General features: G+C 36.1%; 1 protein-coding gene across 1 annotated transcript in view; it reads left to right on the plus strand.

Moving 5' to 3' along the window:
* Positions 1-363: 363 nt before the first annotated feature.
* The window catches only part of Jakmip2 (janus kinase and microtubule interacting protein 2), a 157,207-nt gene continuing 139,505 nt past the window's right edge, over positions 364-18,065 (plus strand). Inside the window, exon 1 of the mRNA XM_027927886.2 lies at positions 364-601. The gene's annotated coding sequence lies outside the window, so the exon portion shown is untranslated. The remainder of the gene's footprint in view (positions 602-18,065) is intronic.

The following is an 18,065-nucleotide window of genomic DNA, read 5'->3' on the forward strand; positions in this document are numbered from 1 at the left end:
ATGCAAAAACAGCTAGATTTTCATTAAATTTTAATTATTGTCTTCCCGTGCCTTTTCTCGCTTGCCCCATATCTTCCGAAGACCTGGAGTGCAGGGTAGGGGAGACCCAAGAGCATCTCAGAGGGCAACAGCTCAACTTCACTCCCCTGCAGCCCCTGCAGCTTGCTGCGCCCCTCACCCCTCCCCCTTACCCGGCGCTTACCATTGGTCATTGCCATGACAACCAGCAGCTGCCGGGTCGGCCGCCTCTACCGCAGCAGGGGTGGGGCCTTCGGGGTGGGGGAGGGAGAGGAGGAGCCAGTGGAGGTGTCTGCTGCAAGTTCCTGGCTGCTTCTGAGCTCACCCCATCCTCCAAGAGGGAGGAGGCCTGAGCGGTGATGCTGCGCTGCTGTCGCTGCCGCCTGCCTCTGCTGACATTCTAGTGGGGCTGGAAGGGTGGTTCCTGTTCGCCACATCGCCAACCAGAGAGCAGGAGGAAAAAAAAATCCCAGCAGCCGCTGCTGATGTTGGGTTCGGAGGCTGCATCCGACTCGGTCACAAGGAAAATGGATTCAGTTTGCATCTCTCCCTCCTTTCTACAGCGTCTCCGAGTCTCAGTATGGTGAGTAGGAGACCTAGGGGCTACCTTCTTGGTTCAGCTGGTTATTAAATGACTTGTGTATACATTTGTGGCCTGGATTTGAACAATGACTCCCGTCTCTCAGCCTAGGAGGGGGAGATGTGGAGACAGATGAGGGGAGAGAGAGAGAGGAAGGTTACCAGGGAGAGGAGTGAGAAGGCATCCGCTTGTGTTTAAAAAAAAAAGAAGAAAAAAAAAAGTGTTGCGATTTTTATCACAAATTGGCTCAGAATACAGACTGAGCCACTTGATTCCTTCCCTCCCAAGCTTAGCAACAAAATCAGGGGGTGGAAAAACCGCTAACAACAGGAAAAGGGTGATGTTGAAAAGAATCGTTTTCATTTGCAGCTCTTATATGTAGGGTTTGGGCCTTCCTCAAAGCCCCATTTGGTGTCTCAACCTTCTCGGCCTAATTATCAGGTGGTTTTGTTTATTTTCTTCATTGCTAAGGTGGCCCCAGAATTTAGCCTTCTATTTCATACTCTAAAGGACTCTTGTTGAGAAACAATTTGATGGATCCGGAGCTTCATTTTTAGTACATAGATTTGATTGTGAACATACAGACATGCACCTTATGGTTATTCATATCAGACATACACATTACTTAGCATTTATATTGCATTTATGAAGCATATTTATATGTGGAGGATGCTTGCTTTACTATCATTTTTATGGGTTTTGAATGGCCCTGCATGCTTGGAAGTAATTGCATTTTTTTGAAACTATGTTTCTGGTTTGTATTATTATTCATTGGCTTCCTTTGGATTAATGTGAGATTTATTCTTGTTATTGTCCCTTAGTTTCATTGTGACCAATTAAGACAGATGCCTATCATTTGATCTGCATTACACAACTAGATGTGAATTCATAGAGTGGTTCTTTTCTTTATTTTTAATTGGGTTTGTTGGGAGTGATATTGAGGGCCCTGGATTTACAATGAGGGGAAAGGGAGGTGGCTTGTGGTATTATTTTGCATCCAGCATCTTGCCAAATGAATGTTGGAACAAATCAGTTTTCTCAAAATTCCACCCCAGTCTTTGTATGTGTGTACCTTATGTCCCGTGAACATGAAGCACAGCTGAGCTGGAAGGTGAAATGCATTCATTTTATTTAATAGTGCTGCTATTTGCTGTTCATTCCTTCAGTATCCAGGCACCATTTTATAGTTCTCCCAAATATTGTGTTACAGGTCTGCTTCTGTAAGTAATTAAGTAGGAAAGTAGGATTGCTTTTGGAAATTTAAGTATTCCCAAGAACACTGGGATAGCTATTTCCAAATCAGCCAGCTTATACAATGAAATGAAAGAGAGTGAGCAAAGCTTAGCTGGAGAAAGGCTCATGCTACTATGTGCTGAAATAGGAGGGGGGTGTAGTTTATAAATGCTTACTAGGATCTATCTGCTTGACCTTTTATTATGTCAAGGTTTTAAGGCAGTTCAGGAAGACTAAAGATGCCTGATATGAGTAGCATACAGGGCTCCATTACCACCTAGGATAATGGATTTCATTGAACTAAAGCCAGAAAAATCCTTGCAGGTAAAAGTATATTATAATATCACATTCATCATATATACTGATTTCAGTCATCTGTCTCTTCTCCAACAATATTACTCTGGATATCTTAAAAACATTTTTTGCGATATAAAACCACATAATTTTTTTTGCCTTCATCTTTCATTTTATTTTAACACTTCCCCCTCATTTATAATTTTTACATGTGTCAGATTTATTGTTTAATTTTTCTGAGAATAATTTTTCTATTTGGTTTATACATGGGACACATCCTTAGTGAGTTAATTTAACCTGCTCATAGTATGTCATATGTTATATAGATTCACAACTCTGTAAACTCATGCTATTATGTGCCTAATTGTAACAACTATATAAAGTAGGGCAAGAAAGGAGGTACTGGGCTTATATGTCATATCAATTTTTTATAACACTTTGTGTCCTGAATATTTTAATGATAACTTTGACTGCCCAAAATTAAAATTTCTGACATATCTACAATAAACTAAAAAAAAAAAAAAAAAAAAAAAAAGATATGTAGCAATTGGCCCTGTTTCATACAATGAAAGCAGATAGCATAGGGCTTTGTTGTTATTTCCTTTGTGTTGAGTTTCCATTTGGATGTGGTTTTATGGACAAAGTTGGTACAGTTTGAACAGAGGCACATCACCGTCCGCCTTAGGCTTAGTACTCACTGTAAGTAGTCTGTTTCAGCTCTATTGCCAGGCCCTGTGTCTGAGGAAGGATACAGACACTAGAATTCTTTCATTTGAAGAAGAAAAAACTGAGATATCAGTTTTTTGTTTGATAACAATTATTTGTTTCAAATAAGCTGATGTTTTACATAGGGGTTGTATATTGCTATTTTGGGGAATGTAAAATATGTTCAATGGGCTTCAACTTCATTAAGAAGAATGAAAATTAAAAATATGAAATGTAGAAGTTCCTCTTAGTAAGTGAGAATAGTTACGTGGATAATCAGATAAGGTGGTGCATTCTTCTCTCATTGAAACCTCCAAAAGTGTGACCTACATATGCATTTATCTGGGATGGACTAGTATACTTCTCAAGAATTCCTCTGGCTTTTTCTAGAGTTAATCATCCTTTTAAGAATGTGAGTTGTTTACTACCAGGTACTTCTAGATCTACAATAGCTAGACTCCATTTTGTAATTGGCTTCTAAATTACGAAGTCTGGATATTTAAAAAAAAAATCAATTGATCATCTGCTTAGAGAAATTTTTATGTAATTCTGCCAGTATGCAGGGATTAATCTGTTCATTAGAGCCCTTCTTTCTCAGCAGCTTAATGAAATGCAATGCCAAATACCTACACTAAAAGTTTTCCCTCAGCAGGCAAGGTGGTGAACACCTGTAATCCCAATGACTCCAGAGGCCGAGGCAGGAGGATCACAAGTGCAAGGACAGTCTCAGCAACTCAACAAGACCCAGTCTCAAAATAAAAAATAAAAAGAACTGGGTATGTAGCTTAATGGTAAAGTACCCCAGGATTCAACCCCCAGTAAAAAAAAAAAAAAAAAAAAATTACTTCCTGTTGTGTGGTTAATGTATTGTATAATGAAAAATGTATTATGTTACTTAGTAGAGCCTAGATACAAAGTAATTCAAGAGCTACCAAGTTGAAAAAAATATATCTAATGAAGAATACATACAAAATGATTTTTAAAATATGCTATTTAAATGTGTTGTTTGAGTAGAAGGTACTAATTACCTTTTACCCAAACACTGTCTTGAAAATGCCATTCTTGTTGGACTATTACAGTTCAATATTTTGACAGCCATGAAAACCCTTAGTAAAACTTGTTTTAGTTAAAACGCACATACTTTAATTCTTTACTTGGTAGTAGTTATTTCCTAATTTTTCAAGTGACCTCAGGTCATATTTTAATTTTATGTTCACACTCTCAGTTTCCTTAAAAACTACGTGGAGGGTAAAACTGATTTAGAGTGTCTTAAAAAATATTTGGAGACTAAAAACTCTTTTCTGTATTTCTAATTGATTCATGAAAAGGTTAATGTTTTGTTTCTTGTTGTAGAGGCTTAGAAGAAAAACAGATTGATCATGGAAATTTCAACATAAGTAACTCAATAATCAGCTTTCATTGAAATAAATAAACTAGGTTAAACTCCGGTGTAACTTTGAGAATTTAGATAAATTCCTCCTTTATATATCCCACTATTTTTCTTCAGGTGAAAACATGCTTACAAACATGATGAATTAATGAATTTGCTAATAACTATTAGTAGAACTCTTATATGATTAGCATAACTTGTATATGCCAGCAACATAAAATTTCCTTGGCGGATATAAGATACACATTAAAATAGATAATGATGAAAACAATATAGTTATAATTAGTACTATCATACATCTTATTTTAATATAATCACTAATAGTTCATAAGTATACTTCCCTTTTTTATTTTTTGTTTTATACACTCAACAGATCAGATCACTTGAGTTTTTATCATCATAATTATTTTACATAAATGGAAACAGATTCACTGAGGTTATATTTGTCCAAATTTGTGTTTGGTTCATGGTCAAACAGGGAGCTAGATTTCAAGTCTTCCAGGCCCAAATCTACCATATAAGAAGGTATAACAAATTGCTTATTTGTTTTATAAAATTTAAAATATTGTAAAACTACATTATTTGGCTCATTTTTATTTGAATAGTTCAGGTACCACAGTTTGCTTTTTGACCATATTGAATTGCCAAACAGACTAAATACATATGTAAAATATCTGCAAAAAAAAAAGACACAAAATATTTTGCAAAATGTCTGGGCTTCTTGATATTTCAGGAAAGCATAGAAGCATTTGTCTAGGTGAAAACCCAAACTTTGTTGTACTGTGATATGAACTAAAAAGCTACCTGCTATATGTCCTGAGCATCTCTCTACTTACATGTTCTTAAAAATAAAATAAATGTTGTTACAAAATAAGTGCACTTCAGTTTAAGAACTTTCTGATGTTTTCCTGGGCAAATGCTTCTAAAACTTTTCTGAAATATCAAAACTTGATATTTTTCCAAAAACAATCTAATATTTTGGTTTCCTTTACTTAATTTTGGGAGGGGTACTGGGAATTGAACCCAAAGCACTCCACCTCTGAACTATATAGCTATATCAGCCCTGTTTTTATTTTTATTTTGAGACTGCATCTCAAAATTGCCCTGTCTCAGCCACCCAAGTAGTTGGGATTACATACCACCAGCACCAGTACTCACCAGTTCTTGATTTTCCTTTAGACGGTCCAAGGCATACACTTTCTCTGACTACATGGTAATTCAACCCTGCAACTAGCAAATCATGCCATCTGAGCTATCATTCCATATATGGAAAAAGGTGTCCCTCATAATTAACTAGCTTGCAATAAAAGTAAGACCTATTGCACTAAAGATAGTCTATTTACAGCATTATTCACTGATACAATTAAATTTTGTCTTTCAAATTTTTTTCACTTGAAAAGATCCTTCATTGTGGGGAATGACACTATACAGAAAAGTCTAAGAGGAAGATGTCAATCACCTGTAGGCCTGCCTTCAGGAAATCGTTCCTGTTTGCATTCTGGAATCTTTTTTTTACATTTTTTTCCACATGCACATAGAAATGCCCATAGACACATCATTTCATAAATGCACCATACTCAAAAGATTGTTTTTCATGTTTTACTTTGTAGAGAATAGCCATCTTTTCATGTTAATAAATAAATTTTAAAAAATTTTTAAATCTCTGTTCATTTTTCTTGATGATTTCAGCTGTTTTTCCCCCCCACTTAGAGGTCCTTACACTTGGGTTTTAAGTAATTCTCATGACACAGGTAGAATTTGCTTGATGTACAACAGCTGTTGAGCCAGGCATTATTTTCAGGAAATACGAGTTGCTTTTCCCCGATCTGTTACTTCATCTCATAATGGGTATTAAATTAACCTAGGTCATCCCTTGTCTGCTGATAATGAATGAGTTGAAAACCCAAGTCAGTGAAATCCCTTCATGAGGAAGTTCACCACGTGTGAGCGTCAGTATCAGTTAAAAAAAAAAAAAAGAACAAATTTCTTTCAGGTACATTTCCCTCCGCCATATGATGGTGTATGCTGTAGTTTTAACCTCTGTGACCAATTGACATCCTTTACAGAAACATATTTAAACAATATACATTAGCTGCCATAAGACTTCTCAGAATAAACCAGTATGTATTTTTGTCATCTCTTGTTCACTGTGATCATTGTACATGTATATGATGGTTTTTCTAATGCCAACCTGATGTCTGACTGTTTCTCTGTTTAAACATGAATGGTTGGATTCATTCTAAACCTGATGTCTGAACTTTGAATATAACTGTGTGGAGAGGATTTCCTAGATGTGTTTCCTCTGTCACTCCCTGTGTTTTCTTCATAGCACTTGCCAAAAGTCATGACTATAGAGCTATTTGGTTTTTAGTTTTTTCCCTTCACTATATTACAAGCTCCAAGGAAATAAATCAAATAGTCTTGTCCACAAGTTAATAATAAATGCATCAGCACAAGGTGGTTGCAATAAAGATTGGTTGACTGACTGACTGACTGAATGAATGAATCGAATCGAGGTTCCCATGAAGATCCTTTGTCCTAAGATTACAGAAATTTTCACTACTAGTTCTTTAGACTGTGATTTTTATTCTTTTAAATTATCTATAGAGCTGGGGATATAGTCCAGTGGTAGAATACTTAACTAACATGCATGAGGCCCTGGGTTTGATCCCCAGCACTGGTAATAAATAAAGACAAATAATCTGTGAAATAAAGTAGATCATATTCACATATTTGGTATTCTCAGAATGTTGTTAAGCCCTGGATGGGGAAAATCAAATTCTTAAAGGTACCAAGTGCAGTGATGGATTCATCATTAAAGATAGCTCACTATGTGCTATGATGTAAGAAAGAAACGCTGTGAACACTTCTATGGCTCCTTTTATGTCTTTTCAAAACTAAATTACAAATAGGAATAGTGATATTGTTAAGGGGATTCCTTTGAATTCTGTAATTTATTAAAATAAGTTAGTAATTTAATTATTATTAGTAGTATCTAATTACATGCTACACACAGCTATTTTGCTATTCTAGAAATCCATCCTACCAAATTCATTAAAGAATCAGACACTCAAGGAGAGAGAAATTTACCTTCACCTGGTAAGTGGAAGAGTATCCAAAGATTTATGGCTATACATTTAAAACTACCATGCCCGTTAAAGGCTTTCATTCCAAAATAGGCATCATTCATGTAAAAATAAAATAACACACAAACAAATTGCTAAAGGTGTTTGTCATAGACTTTTTAAGTGGTGTCCTGTTTACAAAAACTGACTCATAAAGAGAGAATTTATCCTTATGTTGTCACTTAGTACTTAGTGTTTATCTATTTACACATGTGGGACATGAAATCAGAATGGGGAAAAAAAAAAAAAAGAATCATTCCTTCATATCTTTACCCAAAGAGGAAGCCGAATAAGAAATATATTCTAAAAATAAACTAAGGCAGCATTCTGCTTTCATGAAAGTTTGGAAATCAAATATAGAAAGGGTGACAGGGGAGGGGTGTACTTGGCAGGTGCAGAGACTTGCCTTCCAGCCACCTGGGACAGCCTCCCCCCCCCCCCCCCCCCCCCCGCCCCGTGGGTTCCTAGCCCTCTGACACACCGAAGCTGAAGTAGGAAGAAAACAGCTCTGTTGCCTTTGTTTGGCATCTAAGTCAAGATCATGGCATTGACTGCAATCTTGAAATTCTGGAGTCCCGCTGCAGTTAAAATGCACACGGAAGAACCAGATCTGACCAAGTTTAGCTGACACTATCTGGTTAGAAAACAACTCTTTGGTATTATTTTCGAAGAAGGAAATTTTGCTGAGATTATTATGCCTAAAAAAACCTGTGAGTATGTGCTGAAGAAAAAAGGATGATATTTTCATCATGCCTTCTGTTTCAAACTGGAAATATTCCCCTGGAAAATGCTTCCCAGCATAACCACATCAAAAATGTAAACCAAGCAAATGTTTCTCACCCACACTCCTTGCCGACTCTTTCTTGTACAGCATTTCATGGAGAGAGGTAGTTTCCAACAATAAACTTAGTTCTTACTCTGTAGTCATCGATGATCCATATTTAAGGGCTTTAAACTACTCATAAGGACAAACACACCTAATTTGAACACATTTTCCAAAGTAAATGTTGTTCACATTCTTAATGCCATAATACTAATAAAAATAGAAATTTTAATTTATTATTTATCTTTATTAATTAACTTTATTGACACATTATAATTATACATAACAGTGAGATTCATTGTGACCTACTTGTACTTATACATAACATGATTTGGTAATATCATTCCTCTGGACCTCTCCCCACTCCCACCCCCAACCCCGTCCCCTTTCTCCACTGGTTTCTAATTTTCATAAGATCCCTCCTCCCCACACACACACCCTTTTTTCCTCTCTAGCTTTAAATAACATTCTGTTTAAAGACGTTCTGTACCATCTAGGCTATTGTGTCATTCTGCCATTAAGTGATGAGCAAAACAATCAATAATTAATTTTCATAGAATGGCAAACAATTTGCTGGATTTATAAAAATCCTATGCTGGGAATTAATATGAAAATCCACAACCTGCTTATTTGGCTAATTGACACTGACTACATAGAAGGACCTATTTTGAAGATATGTGTTACAGACATGAAACTTGCTTTCTTATGAAGTTCCTAGATAATTTGAACTGTGGAAATGGATACTCTGAAATTCCTGGGGTTTCTCTGTTATCTGCTCAGCTCTAGTTACCTACAACCAGAGGCAGGAATTACCCAGGCGCCAGTGGCTCTTTGTCTCCTGCGTCCATGCAGGAATAGTTTAAGTGGTAGATACTCAACAATAAGACGGGTTTTTTGTGTTTTCGTGAATATATGTTCTTTTTTTGCTGTATTATGGAAAATATGTGAATTTTTACTTCTTTTCATTTCTTTATTTAAATAAAGAAATGGAGGCTGGAGATCAAACCCAGGACCTTGTACATATTAAACATATTCTCTACCATGGAGCTCTATCTCCAGTCCTGACTTCCTTTTATTTCTAAAGCATTTCACTTAATAAAATCACCTATAAAATGTAGAATTTGTAGTATTTTAAGTCAGATGGTTAAAGCATTAGTAATATTTAAAAATAAATCTTAGCTTTCAAAAACTGAAGTAATAATAACTGTCCACACCATCCTGTTCTGTTTTGTTTTAGTACCAGGGATTGAACCCAGAGGCACTTAACTACTGTGTCACATCCCCACCTTGTTTCTAAAAAAAAAATTTTAATTTTGAGATAGGTCTTACTAAGTTTTTCAAGGCCTCACTACATTACTGAGGCTGGTTTTGAATTTGCAATCTTCTCGCCTCCGCCTTCTGAGCTGCTTGGTATTAAAGGTGTGTGCCACCACACCCTAACTAGGCCCATTGATTTAACACATACCCCACTCTTCTTAGCTGGATTGTCACATTTTTAGAGCTGCAGGCTGCATTGCTGCACTGGGGAAGATGAGAAAGGAAACCTTCAGCTTGCAACAACACTTGAGTGACTGTCAGGTTTACAACCTGTGTATATTCATTGGTGTGTAAGAGACCAAAGTTCAAATGCTTGCTAGAAACATACTGAAGTAATTATAATGCTCATATTTGAGCAGGTTTGACTACAAAATACTGTCCAATCTCTTTTGACTTGGTATATGTATATTTTTCTCTATTTATGGTTTTTAAAGCCAAGCCTACATAGTTTAGCCAAGGCACCTAGAAAGTATTAAGAGACAGTTAGTGATTGGTTACTTACTTACTGAACTTTGACATTTGTATAGTCTGAAAACATTAACTGTCTATATTTATTTTGTATAATTCTTTCGTTTTGGAACATTGATCTTTGGCCATATAGTCAACTATAATCTAAGCAGAATTGTTTGGGTCTCAGTTCACCTGGTGTCATCAGTAACCACATTCTTGAGGTGCTTTATGCTGTCTGACTAACCAGGACAGTCACTGATGAGATGGCGGAAGAGCATTTTGTTCAGGAGGTAGACTTTGTGCACAAATGAACTTTCCCCTGGGTCACACTTAAATTGCTTCAGATTTGAGGCTGACTCATCTCTACTCTTTAGAAGAAATGAAGAGATCCATAGTTTAGAGTTTTTCTTATAATTCAAGTAAGACAATTTATTCCAACAACAAAAGGGATAGTTCTGACCCTCTTAAATAACAATGATATGTGATATGCTCAGAGTTTATAGGCATGAAAAGTAAATCATTCAGAAAAGGAGAAAAGCTGTTAAATCCTTTGAGCACTTCTTTGGTATGGATTATGCTGAGTGTTTTCATTGGTGTAGATTTCACCATCTTCAAAAGTCTAAGGTAATAGGCGTTTTTCTTCCCATCTCACAAGAGGAAAATGAAGCTCTGATAGGTTAAATGTCTTAGAGAGGCATCTGGCCAGTATATTTTAGAGTTGAAATTGGAGAGAGGTCTATTTGATGTTATAGCACAGTCATTAAAACCTGGAGATGTGGGGCCAGGTCCCGCTGCAGGAAAATGCTTGTAAACTTGGGTAAAATGTTAGTAAAAGCAGTATGTGTATCCAGCACGGTATTTTTTCAAACATACTTTTACCTGAAATTTCATGAGTTTGACATGAGAAGAAATACCAAAATATCTGGCCCTTTGAGAAAGTAAGAAAACTTGGCAACAACAGGCCTACCTGTCTCCCCGCAGAGGTGTCTGTAGTTTAACAAGAACCCGCAGGCTGTCTTCTGCATGGGTATTTCCCTCCCCATATGCACCATCTCCACTCTCCAGGATCCCTCCCCAATTGGTGGCCATGGTTCTTCAGGTAAACATGGAGCTTTTGTTAACATAGAAGCCAAAAATGAATATACATAATAACCCAGCAGACAAACGTTTGTTAAAAATGAATTAGCTGTATGAAAATTAATGCTGGATATGGTTTGTGGACAATCACAATGACATTTCAATAGGATAATTTATAGTTTCAAGTCATCCCTCTTATGTCCCATCAGTTATTTATTTTATGCCTTTCATGACTAGTAGGCTAAGGTTTTTTTCCTCCCATAATTAACACATATTTAGGACTTTATTTTATAATACACAAAGAACTTTTAATACTTTTACTAAATCCGCAAAAATACAGGTGAGGTAGATATCATACTAATGTGTGTGGCTTGGGTCTTTTGGTCATCCTTGCCAGATCCTTCTTTCACTTACAAGCAAAGCCAGCCAATCCATGGGTGCCTGTATAAGAAAACAATAAGTAAGCCAAAGGCTTTGTGTTGTTTATTTGGTGGGGTGCAGGGAATATGCATGGGTAATTCTCACAAGTGTACCATTACCATCTTCACCAACACAACACAGCTTTCCTGAAGATCCTCAAAATAGAAAGTGTCTAGGCTCCTGATTATTAGCCCCATCCTTGTCCCAAAAGATGTATGTTTTTTAAAGGGAAAAGAGCTAAATTTAAAGAGAATCTTAACATGTAACTATTACAGGAAATAACTAATACCCAGTTTCTTGCAGAAGTCTTTGTTTCAGTAAACTGACTACTGTAGCTGCTCGCCAATGGACCTAAACTAAAAATGTCCGTGCACATTTTGAAGAAGTTGGGTTTCAAAATGTCTTCAAACTTTCCTTTGTTCTCTTAGATCTATCTTTCATTTGATGAGTCAAATATAATAATATTTAAATTAGTAAACAGAAATTATTGAAATATAGCAATTTACTTTTTGGACTAAATCCAGGTTAAAAATTTTCTAAGGATTTCTTTCAAAACATGTTTAACAGTAATGTTGTTGTTGTTGTTGTTGTTGTTGTTGTTGTTGTTGTTGTTATCATCATGCTGTACTGATTTTTGTTTTGCGTTACTAGAGGAGTTCCCAAAGAGAGGGATCTCAAGACCTTAAATCAGGACAAGTGGGATGCTTTTTCAGTATCTGTCAGTCAGAGGCACAGGTAGATTTATTTAGGAAAGTAGATACACATTCAAGGGAAATGCAGGCTATCTCAGGGGAGAGAAGTCTTTTTGGGAAGTGGAGGTAAAGTAAGAAATAAATATTCAAGGAAGAATGCCATCCATCTTAATAGTGAGAAACGTTGGGGGTAAAGAAAGGAATTCATATTCAGAGGACAATGTGGGCCATCTCCAGAGGGAGAGACAGCAACCCCTTGTTATAGGGTGTTCAGATTAATAGGGGCAGAGTGACACAATTTTTTCCAGTTTTTCCACATTGCCCTCTTACTTTTTTCCAGGGAAAAGTGGGCCTAGTAGCTCTGGAATGCTTGTTTTGCATTTCCAAGTTTCAAGGGCTTTCCCTGCTTTCCAGTGGCTCATAGAGATGCTTCTCTTTTGAGACCTAGTGGTTCATTTTCTGTATCCCAAAATTCTGTCTCACCAACGTATATTGAAGAAGGTAGTATTATCCTTATTTTATATGTAACTAAATGAAGGTTAATTGAAATAAAGCAACAACCTTTATTCAACATCATCCAACTAACAACTGATAGAAAAGATTCTAACTTTAAGTCTGACTCCAAAGTTGCTCTTAAATAATCTACCCCTCTTCCCTCTTAATGAAAACTTGATTGTCCTCTTGAAAATTAAAGTAAATGAAGGAAAAGACAAATGTATTTCTAATGCTACTAATGTTAAGTATTAATTAAAATCCAATTTTTACTATTAGGGATGGCAACATTCTTAAAATTTGCATTCGAGAACCAAGTCCACATAACCACAGTTTTCTCAGCGAGGACACAAAATTAGGGCCTGAATGAATCTCAGTCCTAAAATAAACCGTTTGAAGGTTTTGAGTTTAAATAACTATTAAGAGATCATGTGTGTTTTGTATACTTGCAATATTGGGGATTGAACCCAGAATTTCTTTACCACTTATTTTTCATTTTGAGCAGAGTCTCTCTAAGTTGCCATTGGCCTACAATCTTCAATCCTCCTGCCTCAGCCTTCTGAATTGCTAGATTTATATGTGTATACAACATGCGCAGCAAGTTTTGTGTATTTGTACTGTGTCATTCAGAATTTTCTTTTTAAAATAAAAATTTAAATAAGCATTATTATATTTTTAAAAAACAATTACCTAGTTTTCCTTCCTACTCTTCAAGCAATAAATACACAAGAGAAAATTTGTTTTTCACAGTTCTGCAAACTATAACATTTTCTTTTCTTTTGAAGAGATTCAGGGAGCAGTTTTGTAGAAATTTGTTCTCTGGGAAAATGCCTAGCAAAATAACTTGAGCAGCATAAGTCCCAGAATTTAATATCTGAACAATACCATCTTCCTGTGATCTTATATATAGTTTATAGTTTCACAGTATTAATCCATGAAACTCAAGACTCTTTTGTTTCAATTTTTTTGGAAAAAAGCAGAAGTTATATTAGAAATAGGTTTGGATAAGAGAAAACTTAAATCTTGATTTGTTTATCTCTGTGTACAGATCAAGTATGTAGGATGAATTAATTGTGACCTATCCTAATCATTGAATACAACAGGACACTTTAGCTGTAGAAAAATATTTAGCAACATACGAAAATATGTGAAATGTCCTTTAAGTTTTAAAAAAGGTTCAAGAATCAAAAGATGAATTTAAACCCAATTTTGTGGAGAGGGAAACTATTACACAAGCGTACCCATTTTTTAAAAGGATGAAAACAGTGTAAATCAAAATGCTAACAGAAAGTGATTCTAGGTGGCAAGTTTATGTGAAATTTTTTCATTGGGTCTCTTATGATTTCTGAATTAGCAAAATGAGGCAAATATTTTTGAAGGAACAATTTTATTATCAAAAATTCTAAAACATCCACAAACACAAATACTTGACCATGTGGAATGCCTCTGCAGGGCTACTGGAAAATGGTTCTTTTGTTCTACCTGGATCTGAGGTTCCAAACTGGTTCTCAGATAAAACCACAGTGTTCCTGGTGAGCCATAGGGAGAAGCCAGAAGGAGGTTAGGACCCAGCCTCTCTATGCAAAATACCCCATTGGGTATCCTCCTTGGTTTTGAGAAAAGATCCTGTCTCAAAATACTCAGAAACTCAATGACATAATTCATGTCATTGATATTTTTTGTGCCATAATATCTAATTTCTTTAAAGCCTAAACATTTCAACTTGCACTTGAATATCCAGCATCTTATTTTTATTATTGTCTGTGGTTTTAGTTCATAATAGTTATTAGAATTCTTGGGTATAGCATAATACTCCATGTGTAACCCTGTGTGGCATAGTAATAATCCATTTTTTATTGAAAAATCTCAACGAAGGGTTACTACATGAGAAACCAAAAATCCATACGAATTCTTCAAAATCTTAAGCTTTTTCCCTTTGGGAGGTAGGCATAGCTATTCCCATCATGAAGGGCCTGCCTGCCTAAATTTTGATGCATTTTCTGAAGTTTAGATGATATATTTTTATTCTTGAGCCTAATAATGCGATGGTAAAGGTGATGCTGATGCTGATGATAACTCACACTTGGAGGGTGCAGCCAAGAGTGACACAGCTCCCAGGAGGACTGTGTGCATGGGTCTCCCTCAGCTGTACAGTGGTATAATAGTGAATTAGCATCTGCTGTGTGCTATGAGGTTCTGGACACTTAACAAACATAGCATCTTTGGTGTCGCTTCTATATACTTTTCTTTTTTGGAGGAAACAATGATAGAGAATTGTTAAGGAACATGTCCAAGTTCAACAGCTAGTAAATGGTGTGTGTAGTGAATAGCTCCTAAGTGCTGGTCTTGATCCTAAATGTAAGGGACAAAGATCAGGAACCCATACTCAAAAGGTGTATAGAGTAGTAGGGATACAAGTCTGTAAACAAAGTTAAAAATAAAACATCACAAACATTGCCAGAGAATAGTTTTCCCCTCCACCCTCAAAGAATATGGTCTCAAACGAAAATTTAACAACTTAACACTTGCCATCCAAAAGTAGTCTTATTTCACCTAAATCATAGTTGTCTTTTTTACTGAAGAAACAAAATTGGAATGTTAATTATTTTATAGTGCCTATTTCCTGCTGTATATTGTACATGGTAATGCTGTACATTAGTATATTTTAATGTTATTTGGCCAAATCTAGCTCAATGGTGAATATTAAGATAACTCAAATACCTTAACTCACATGTGAATTACTAATCAAGGATTATATTTTTTTTCTCATGACATCACCTGGTAAACTGTTCAGTTATGAGCAAGACAAATATTTGGACATTTTAAATCAAAACCAAACTATAAAATATTCTTCAAACAAAATGGAAAAGGGTGTTCTTTAGCTTTGTGATCATGATTTTAATATAGGAAAAATTAAGTTTAAAATAATTTTGACACCTATGAGCTATTCTAAGTTAGGTGTGTGTGTGTGGAGGAGTAAGTAGTGAATGGGGAACCTGCAAAGATGAGTAAGACTGAGTCCTAAAAGTACTGTAAGCAGTAAGCATGTAGGCACAGAAATTGTGACAAGATACTCTGAAGTCTTTATCAGAACATGAAAACATTTGCAACTGTGTATTGAGCATGTGGAAATCTATACAGGGAAATTTGGTTAGGAACATCAATCAAAACCCATGGATCAAGAAAAAACACTAAAATCAGAAATATTGGGCTTAGGTACCTGAAATGCATGTGGGGATGTTGTAACCTGCATTGCCTTAAAGTTAAAGAAGAATACTACAAGCTGGGTGTGGTGGTGCATGCCTGTAATCCCAGCGACTTGGAGGCTGAGGCAGGAGGATTTCGAGTTCAAAGCCAGCCTCAGCAAAGGCTAGGCACTAAGCAACTCAGTGAGACCCTGTCTCTAAATAAAATACAAAATGGGGCTGGGGATGTGACTCAGTGGTCGAATGCCCTGAGTTCAATCTCTGGTACCCACCCACCCCTACCAAAAGAATACTACAGCCATAAATGGCCATTATTCAGGGAATAATATAGAATGTGGATATGTAAAATTAAGCAAAATAAAATCACTCAAACAAAGCCCTGTGCAGTTTGGATAGTTTGCTGTGTTCCAAATTTCAGCCTACATGAAGCTTTATGGCTTGGGATATATTGGAAAATGAACTATGAGACTGAAATGAGACATGACTGTCAAATCCTGAAAGGAAAATTATGAATGGCCTTCTAAAGTTTTTTTCCCCCATCTGAACCCTTCCTTGTGTGTGAATCTAATGAGGCCATATGCACAATAAGTATTGGAAAACATGTTAGATACATCGATTGCAGTTACAGTCAAGGGACTCTTTCATTATTATTTTTCTACATTTAGTACATAAAAAGTAACCCAGAAAGTGAGGAAAAATATAAACCCAGAGGAAAAAAGGTCACTGAGTGTTTAATGGGAGTATTGATCCCCGCTAGCTTGCCTTTGCCTTGCTGATTTTCCTCCTCAGAGCCATAATTATTAGTACTCCAGCCGTGGTATTAAGTAATCTGTAAAGTCTCCCTCTCTCAGTGTATAGTCATTTCACTGAGGCAGGAGGCTGTAAAACCATCTCAAATCCCTTAAACTCTTTATTTCTCCTTAAGTAAACAGAAAGTCCAGGTTTAAATTATCCACAAGGACGCTTCTGGCTGTAAACCTCTTATGTTTATGACTCTGTGGTAGTTCCTTGCACTAGCTGTCAGCACTGCATCATAATAGATGTTTTCCAAGGTAATTAGGCAATATCAGCTTTTAGTCCTTTCCCCCTTTTCTGTGGGTGTACCTGTGTGTACACATGTGTTATATTGTCATCCAGTTTAGCAAACAAGTTCTTTTTTTTTTAATTGATTTTATTTTTCTTAAATACACGACAGTGGAATGCATTACATTCTTATTATGCATATAGAGCATAGAAGGAAGGGGCAGGGGATTAGCAAGGATGGTGGAATGTGACAGACATCATCATCCAAAGTACATGTATGAAGACACGAATTGGGTGTCAGCATACTTTATATACAAACAGAGATATGAAAAATTGTGGTATATATGTGTAATAAGAATTGTAATGCAAAAAAGAAACAAAACAAAGTACATGTATAAAGACACGAATGGGCATGAACATACTTTATATACAAAGATATGAAAAAGCAAACAAGTTCTTAAATTCAAACTACCATTTTAAAAATGCAGGTAATGTAGTATGCTGCTAGGCTAATTAGTCACGCACTGTATAAAGGAACTGAGTTTACTTCTAATCCAGCCTAGATAAGGCATCCTTTGGTGCTCAAGTGCAAGGTAAATGCTTGATTAACAGAAATATTACTGAGAGGTTTCTGGCTTATTATTGGGATATATATTAGATCATATGTAAGAACTCTTTCCACTCAATATTGTGAACATGTTGTTAGTGGAGCCCCAGTGCAGAGGCATTCTCTGCCCTGTGAAATATTTGCCTTTGCACATTCAGATAATCACCATGTAAGTTTCTCTTTTTAGGGGCTGTATTGGAAGCCAGTATAGTCATAAATGTGTTATTTTAATATGTGTCTGAATGTAGCTCTGTTTGGAAGAAAGAATCAGATAAAGGGCTAAAGATTATTTTTTTCCCTTCTCATGTCTCAGGACACATATTGCTGTCATGTATGGAACCAGGAGACTGTCACATAATCAGAGACTTTCTTGACTTGACAGCTATTTTTTTTTTTCCTACAGTCATCTAGGTACTTTAAGTTCTCCTATTCCAGGAGCCACGTTTTTAGGATGGATCAATATGACACAGTGCAAAGGCACAAAACTGGGATTCAGAAATCCTGGGTGTAATCTTGGTTCAACGACAGCTAGTATATGGCAAGAGCAGGCAGGATATCCTGTCCATTCTTGAGTTTTGCTTTTTCAATTGTGAAAGGAGAGAAATAAAAGATA

Source organism: Marmota flaviventris, chromosome 5, assembly GCF_047511675.1.
Source record: "Marmota flaviventris isolate mMarFla1 chromosome 5, mMarFla1.hap1, whole genome shotgun sequence".
NCBI classification, from domain to species: domain Eukaryota; kingdom Metazoa; phylum Chordata; class Mammalia; order Rodentia; family Sciuridae; genus Marmota; species Marmota flaviventris.